We start from the raw sequence: 8,907 nt of genomic DNA, 5'->3' as shown, positions 1-8,907 counted from the left end.
GGAAGGTCAAATACCAGGTAAACGCCACCATTTTGCCTCTTAATGCGCATGCTTGAGCCCACTCGCCCAGCTCCTGAGGTTTTATCCGGAAGCAGCTGATCACCAGCTTCAGGTGTTTTCTGTCTACTGGGAGACTGCCTTCCCCTGGCGTTGGCTGGGACCAATTACCATTTTAGAGACAGTTTAACAACCGCCTAACCATCACCTGATGGTCACCTGACATTCTTGGGCTGGGAGTTCGCGGGACTCTCCTGCTCTACTCACCATTACCTGACTATCTAGGCTCTCCTGCTCTACTCACCATTACCTAACTATCTATCTACTGTAACAATACCACCTAGCAAAGCTGCGGCCGTGTCTTGCAGGAAGAAGGTGAGGTCAGAATTTATTAAGAATTGGAGGTTTGATTTAAGGTGGGCTTTCAAAGCAGAGATTTGATTAGGATTGGGTAATGTTCATGGTACGACAGTTCAGAATTGATGGAAACAGCAAGGTGACAATTTCAAAGCAAGAGAGGTGAAGAATCTTCAGGAAGTTTTAATAATCAACATCTGCCTCTGTAGCCCACTCTAATGAAGACGCAAGAATAGCACAATGTCATGTTAATGCAGAGTAAGGTGTGTTTGGTTCTCAGCACCCAGCCTGAATATGAGGTAAGGAGATTTCTGTTCTCAGCCCCTCCTGAGGTCATTTTTCAGCCTCAGTTGAAGGATAAACCATTGATTTCTGAGGATGAAATCAGTCCAGATCTTTACCACTGTTAGAGGTGTCATAATTGCATATTAAGATTCCATCAATAATTGCATCTAAGGTGGTTGTTTCAACCTCTGAAAGGGTCAGATTTTCCAGTTCTTTCTGCCTTCCTTTTGCTAGAACATTTAATGGAACAGCTGCTGAGCAACAGCATTTATGACTCCAGAGATCATACATGTGAACCCTGCCACACAGACAAATACTAAACCAGGGTTATGGTCAGTTTGTTCTTCACTTCTCAGTCAGGATCCACGGGCATCCAGGTTACACTAAAAGAACAGATCCCATCTCCCAATCTGAAGAGTTCACAGAACCAGACATGGAGTTGTTAATCAAATGACCTAAGTTTGTGATTTCTTTGTTTACTTCTCCAGATCTTTTTATTAATATTAAAAATCTAAGAGAGGTCTGCAGGGATTTAGATATGACATTCTTCTCCTAAAACAACACATGTTCTTCCTCCAGAGTCCAATATGATGTCTAAACCAGATCTGTTCTGAACCCACCACTTGTCCAATTTCATCATCTTCTTGGCTTAGAGGAGAAAAAAAAAAAATCTTTTTCTCTACTCTCAGGTACTGTGAGTGGGACTTGTGAATTCATCTGACAAAAGACAGATTAAATGAAGAAAAAGCCACACAAATTTTATTTGATATTAAAATATTAATGTTTATGTACACAGAGGCATTTTTAGAAAAGAAGTGAAGACCCCAAAGAAGCAGTTAGCCCTGGGGGCTTATATAGCATTTTAACAACGGGCAATAAATCCTGTGTGAGAGAAGTAACAAGACAAAGGAAAGTTGGGGTTTGGGCTCCTAGGGGCAGTAAATTGTGGGAAGGTGACTAGAACATCTATGGTAAATAAGGGTTATTTCATAAGGTTGGTTATGAAGAGAGTCATCCTTCTCTTCCTAATACAGGGGAAGGGAACACGTTTACAAATAGAAATTTATGTCAGTTTTACAAAGGGAAACGTAAGTCCTGCTTTTAAGCAAAAAAGGGAAGAGCAGAGAATTCTTCCTGTGCCTGCTATTTCTCAGTTTCCTTCAGCTCAAGATAATTCTTAAGCCAAAGTAACATATTTTGGGGTGTAATTCTAGTACCCTGCAGTGGCCTTCATGGCATTGTCTAAATTGCTTGCTATTCTCTTTTTTATTTTTTTTAATTATTATTTTACTTTAAGTTCTAGAGTACATGTGCACAACACGCAGGTTTGTTACATATGTATACATGGTATACATGTGCCATGTTGGTGTGCTGCACCAATTAACTCATCATTTACATTAGGTATATCTCCTAATGCTATCCCTCCCCCTCCCCCCATCCCCTGGCAGGCCCCATTGTGTGATGTTCCCCACCCTGTGACCATGGGTTCTCATTGTTCAATTCCCACGTATGAGTGAGAACACGCAGTGTTTGGTTTTCTGTCCTTGCGATAGTTTGCTCAGAATGATGGTTTCCAGCTTCATCCATGAAGATTATTAGGAATCCTAAGATTATTAGGAATAATCTGAGCAGAGAGGTACATGTTTTTATGCAAGTTAATAAGATATGTTTTTGTTAAGGGAAAAAGAAGATTGTAGTATGTGTAAATGGTTCTGAAAAGCTATAAAATGTGTTAGAGTCTTCACAAAATTTGTTCAATTTTGATGACCTTGTTTCCTTGTTTTACTGCTTATTGCCTTCACCTATAATATAAAGGTTATTTATTTATTTATTGTCTCATTGATGTGTCCTCTAGGAAAAAGAGACCAGTAGATCTTCATTTCAAGGGAATTCTGGATTTTGAATTTTTTCCCTTTCCTTAGGTCTCTTTATTCATGCTTATAAGAGGTGTGAAAGTTCAGTAAAAAAATAAATACATAAATAAATAAACAAAGAATTGAAATTTGGGAACCTCTGCCTAGATTTCAGAAACTGTATGGAAATTCCTGGATGTCCAGGCAGAAGTCTGCTGCAGGGCTAGAGCCCTCATGGAGAACCTCTGCTAGGGCAGTGCAAAAGAGAAATGGGGAATCGGAGTCCCCATACAGAATCCTCACTGGGACACTACCTAGTGAAGTTGTGAGAAGAGGGCCACCATTCTTCAGGCCTCAGAGTGGTAGATGCACCAACAGCTTGCACCATGCACCTGGAAAAGCTGCAGGCAGTGAACACCAGCCCATGAATGAGCTACCCAAGGCCATGCAAGCCCACCCCTTGCATTGGCGTGCCCTGGATGTGAGGCATGGAGTCAAAAACGATTATTTTGGAGCTTTAAGATTTAATCAATTCCCTGTTGGCTATCAGACTTGCATGGAGCCTGTAGCCCCTTTGTTTTGGCCAGTTTCTCCCATTTGGAATAGAAGCATTTTCCAATGCCTGTAATGCCATTGTATCTAGGAAGTAACTAAATGGCTTTTGATTTTATAGGCTCATAGGTGGAAGGGATTTGCCTTGTCTCAGATAACACTTTGAACTTGGACTTTTGGGTTGATCCTGGAATGAGTTAAGACTTTGGAGGACTGTTCAGAAGCCATGACTGTTTTGAAATGTGAGAAATACATGAGATTTTGGAGGGGCCAGAGGTGAAATAGTATGGTTTGACCTTTTGTCCTCACCCAAATCTCATCTCAAATTGTAATCCCCATGTGTCAAGGGAGGGACCTAGTGGGAGGTGATTGGATAACAATGGCGATTTCCCCCATGCTGTTCTCATGATAGTGAGTGAGTTCTTATGAGAGCTGATGATTTTACAAGTGTTGACCATTTCTCCTTTGCTGGCTTTCTTCTCTCTCTTGCCACCTTGTGAAGAAAGTGCTTGCTTCCCCTTTGCCTTCTGCCATGATTGTAAGTTTCCTGAGGCCTCTCCAGTCATGTGGAACTGTGAATCAATAAAATCTCTTTCCTTTACAAATTACCCAGTCTCAAGGAAGTTCGTCTCAAGGAAGTTCTTTATAGCAGTGTGAAAATGAACTAATTCAGGTATTCTAAGTAATCTGGAGATTATTTAAAGTATATAGGAGGTTATATGTAGATTATATGCAATTACTACACCACTTTATACTGGGTAGTTGAGCATCTGCAAATTTTTGTATCCTGAAACCAATTCCTCATGGATACCAAAGGAAGACTGTATTTTCTCTGTTGTTTTTTAGCCAAGACAGGGCAATTCTTTTTGCAATGTCTTTTTTTTTTTTTTTTTTTAATATGTACCACTATCTTTATTAAGAGACTCCCTCCTTTGGAGTTGAATGACTAATGTGGGAGCATCCAGATGTTTTATTGGTAAGGCCATAAACTGATGCAGATTTCCACTTTGCTTTTGTCCTAAGCTCTTTTCAAAGCACTCAGCAAGGAAATGGCAGTTCTGGCAGTAGAGTCATTTCCTATTCTGGTCTATTCTTATGTGTTAAATACCCAACTTCTGACTTGGCAATATTTATTTGTGAAAAATTAAAGGAGAGCCAGGGATGCATCTGCTTCAGGATCTTCTCCTGAATGGTGTCTAAAGATATCAAGAACTATCTCTGAAGTCTCCAAAGAACTCATCCTTTCCTTGCTTCCAAGTGGATTAGAGTCTAATCTACCTTCATAGAGAAGGCTTTGGGTTAGACTACAAAAGAGCTTATTGAACATTTACAGCTTTTCTAAGGCCCTCTGATTTTCTGTAAAAGCCAGGGTCCTTTAAATCATTCTTGAGAGCTTCACACCCTGCTCTTTCTACCCAGTCCTTAGCATATAAGATTACCACTAGCAACTAGCACATGAACTTATTGATAAGATTAGTGAGTCCTGTATTATACATTTATAAGATAATTTTAAGCTCCCTGCAAATTTCTTTTTTTTTTTTTTTGGAGACAGAGTCTCACTCTGTCACCCAGGCTGGAGTGCAGTGGCACAATCTTGGCTCACTGCAAGCTCTGCCTCCCGGGTTCAGGCCATTCTCCCAACTCAGCCTCCCAAGTAACTGGGACTACAGGCGCCCACCACCACGCCTGGCTAATTTGTCATACTTTTAGTAGAGACAGGGTTTCATTGTGTTAGCCAGGATGGTGTCAATCTCCTGACCTCATGATCCGCCCGCCTCGGCCTCCCAAAGTGCTGGGATTACAGGTGTGAGCCACTGCGCCCAGCCATTCCTCTGCAAATTTCTCCCCATCCTGTCTGGGCTTTGAAAAGTCTTTTGACAATGGCTCTCAGCTAAAACTGAGACCAGGTCTTGAAGTCAATAGATAAGGGTTTTGTCTGCTCTGAGGGAGATTTAACTCCAAGAGACAATGGAGCTTAAGTTGATGCAGGAGAGCCTAGAGGGAGGAAGAGCAAATCAGAGGGATAAATGAGGCCAAAGCAAATGGAAGAGTATAGGATTTGGGAAGAGTAGTAGCATAAAGGCTATTATTAGGTTAAAATTGTGATTCAGGAGGGTCTAAAGAGAGAGATTGATTTAAGGTTATTTAAAATTTTGCTTTGGCCAAGTAATATCTTAGAAAAAAGATTTTGGAGTCTAAATATTTCAGATTTTCTTATAAGCATTAAGAAATGAGGACTATTGGAGGTTTATAGTGCTCCTTTTTGAACTGAACTTCTCAGTCCCCATGGCCTGCTTAAGGAAAGGGCTTATTTCAGCACCTATGCTTGTCCACTTCCCCATGAATTTTCTCTTCCTGATAGACAACAAATATGACAAGAACAGAGAGGTAAAGAGCAGTACTAGTAAAAAAAGATTTCCATCAACCATATACATTTTTTTTTTCCAATTTGGGCACCTAAGAAGAGTTTCTTAGTTCTAGAAAATAAAATTATAAACTCAGCATCAGGGAGCTCAATGAAAGACATCAAAGTTCCAACCACTGCAAGATTCATTCACCCCATTGATTGGGTCTTTATGACCTAATCACCTCTTAAAGTCCCACCTCTGAATATTGTTAGAATGGCAATAAATTTCAACATGAGATTTGGAACGACATTAAAGCCGAAGCAGTTATAAAAGTGTGTTCAGCTCTCTCTTGTTTTTTCTCTCTCTCTGTCTCTCTCTCTTTCCCTCTCTCTCTCCTCTCCCTCATGCTGTCTTGCCCTTCTGCCTTCTACCATGGGATGATGCAGCATGACCACCCTTGCGAGATATGAGTCCCTCCACCTTACACTCCCCACCCTCCAGAACTGTAAGCAATACGTCTCTGTTCTTTATAAACTACCTAGTCTTCGATATTCTGTTATAGTAGGAGAAAACAAATTAAGACAGAAAATTGGTACAGAGAAATGGAGCTGTTACTCTAACAAATACCTGAAAATGTAGAAGCAGCGTTGGAACTGGGTTATGTGTAGAAGCTGAGAGAATTTGGAGGAGCAGGCTAGAAAAATCCTAGATTGCTATGAATAAAGTGTTAAGGGCAATTTCAGTGAGGGCTCAGAAGAAGATAAAAAGACCAAAAAAATTCCGAGATGTCTTAGAGATTACTTAAGTGGTCATGACCAAAATGTTGATAGAAATACAAATAGTAAAGGCCATTCTGATGAGGTATCCGACAGAACCGAGGAACAATGTGTTGGAAACTGAAGTAAAGGCCATCCTTGTTATGCAGTAGCAAATAACTTAGCCAAATTGTGTCCATGTCCTAGGTCTTTACAAAATGCAGAACTTAAGAGAGATCAACTAGAATATCTAGTGGAAGAAATATCTATGCAGCAAAGCATTCAGGCTGACAGGCTGCTGCATGGCTACTTTTAACCATATACAGTGAGATGTGAGAGGAAAGAAATAAAGATGAACTTTAAAATAGAGGCGGCCAGACACAGTGGCTCACCCCTGTAATCCCAGCACTTTGGGAGGCTGAGGAGGGTGGATCACAAGGTCAGGAGTTCGAGACCAGCCTGGCCAATATGGTGAAATCCCATCTCTGCTAAAAATACAAAAATTAGCCGGGCATGGTGGCGCACACCTGTAGTCCTAGCTACTCAGGAGCCTGAGGCAAAAGGATCGCTTGAAGCCAGGAGGCGGAGGTTGCAGTGAGCCGAGATCACACCACTGCACTCCAGCCTGGGCGACAGAGCGAGACTCCATCTCAAAAAATAAAAATCAATAAAATAAGATAGAGGCAGAACAAAAAGATTCAGAACATTCAAAGCCTGGCCATGTAAAGATTAAAAAGCATGTCAGGGAAAGAAAAATAAGGGTGTGGCCAAGAGACTGTTTGCTCAAGAGATTAAAATAGCTAGAAAGGAGCCAGGTACTATTCATCAAGACGATGGAAGAAAGACCCCAAAGACATTTCAAACATTTTTGAGGCTGCCCTTCCCATCACAGGCAAAGCTCTAGGAAGGAAGAATGGTTTCAGGGGACAAGCCCAGGACATCTTCCATGGGCTCACTATCCAGGGCTGCCTCAGGACTCTGCTCCCCACATTCCCTTAGCATCCCTCAGCCACTCCAGCCATCGTTCAAGTGGGCCTTAGTATGTCTCAAGCCACAGCCCTAGAGGACTCAAGGATTAAATCCTGGTTGCATCCTCATGGTGCTAATTCTGTAGATGTGCAGAGTGGATGAGCTACAAAGCCATGGTGGCCTCCATCTAGGGGGGACTAGGTAGAGGCTTGTCACTTGGGCACAGCTACAGCAGAGAGTTCCTACTAGAGCAATGCCAAGCAGAAATATGGTGTCAAAGTTACCACAGAGAGTCCTCACTAAGGCAGTGCCCAGTGGAGCCATGGGAGCAAAACCACCTCAGAGACCCCAGAACTGTAGCACTACCAGCATGCAATGCTTGCCTTAAAAAGCTGCAGGCACAAGACCCCGACCAAAGAGAGCTCAAATATGAGCTGAGCCTAGCAAAGCCATGGGGGCAGGGCTGCCTGAGGCCTCGTGGGCTAAACCCGCACCCCAGTGTGGCCAGGATGTAGAATACAAAGTCAAAGGGTATGATTACCCAACATTCTCCAGGGAAAATGTTGTTTTCTGTTAGGTTTTGGACTTACTTGGGTTCAGTTACCCCTTTTCTTGCCTATTTCCCCCTTTGGAATGGAATGGGAATGTCTTTCCTATGCCTATCCCACCATTGTATTTTGAAAGTAGACAACATGTTTTTAGTTCACAGGCTCACAACAGGAGGAAATTTGACTCAGAATGAATCATGTCTTGAGTCTCACCTATATCTGATTTAGATGAGACTCTAGACTAAAGTTGTTGCTGAAATGAGTTAAAACTTTTGGGACCTTTGGGATGGAATGCATGTATTTTGTATGTCAGAAGGGTATGAGTTTTGGGGGATCAGGAGTGGAAATGCCATGGATTGAATGTCCCCTTCAAAACCCATGTTGAAATTTAATTTCCATTATAACTGTATTGAGAGGTGAGACTTTTAAGAGGTGAGTAGCCCATGAATAAATTAATGCAGTTATCACAATAGTGGGTTAGTTCGCATGGGAGTGGGTTTCTGGTAAAAGGATGAGGTTTGGCCCACATTTATCTCTCACACACATTTGTTCTCTTGCCATGTTTTGATGCAGCAAGAAGGCCCTCACCAGATGCAACGCCTCAATCTTAGACTTCCCAAGCTCCAGAATGATAAGCCAAATAAATCTCTTTTCTTTATAAATTACCCAGTCTGATATTTTGTTATTGCAGCAGAAAAAGGACTAAGACAATAACGAACCTACTCTCACAATACAACACATAACACTGTTTTGGTCAACAATGGACCACAAATACAACAGTGGTCCCATGAGATTATAAGGGGACTGAAAAATATCTATTGCTTAGCGATGTCTTGATGATTCTGACCTTGTGCAGGCCTGGTCTAATGTTTGTACCTATGTCTTAAGTTTTTAATTAAAAAAAAGTTTTAAAAGTTAAAAAATCAAAAATAGAAAAACTTTATTGAATAAGGATATAAAGAAAAGTCTTGTGCAGCTGTACAATGTTTTTGCATTTTAAGCTGTGTTATGAGAGAGTCAAAAAGTTTTCAAAAATTTAAATGTTTATAAATTTAAAAGCTACAGGAAGCTAAGGTTAATTTATTATTGAAGAAATAAAATATTTTTATAAAAATTGAGAGTAGCCATCCCAGCACTTTGGGAGGCCAAGACAGGCAGATCACGAGGTCAGGAGATCGAGACCATCCTGGCTAACATGGTGAAACTCCATCTCTACTAAAAAATACAAAATCTAGCCGGGTGA

The sequence above is a fragment of the Colobus angolensis genome, unplaced genomic scaffold (genome assembly GCF_000951035.1).
Source record: "Colobus angolensis palliatus isolate OR3802 unplaced genomic scaffold, Cang.pa_1.0 Scaffold10, whole genome shotgun sequence".
Classification (NCBI taxonomy): Eukaryota; Metazoa; Chordata; class Mammalia; order Primates; family Cercopithecidae; genus Colobus; species Colobus angolensis.
Note: the sequence above shows the minus strand (reverse complement) of the source record.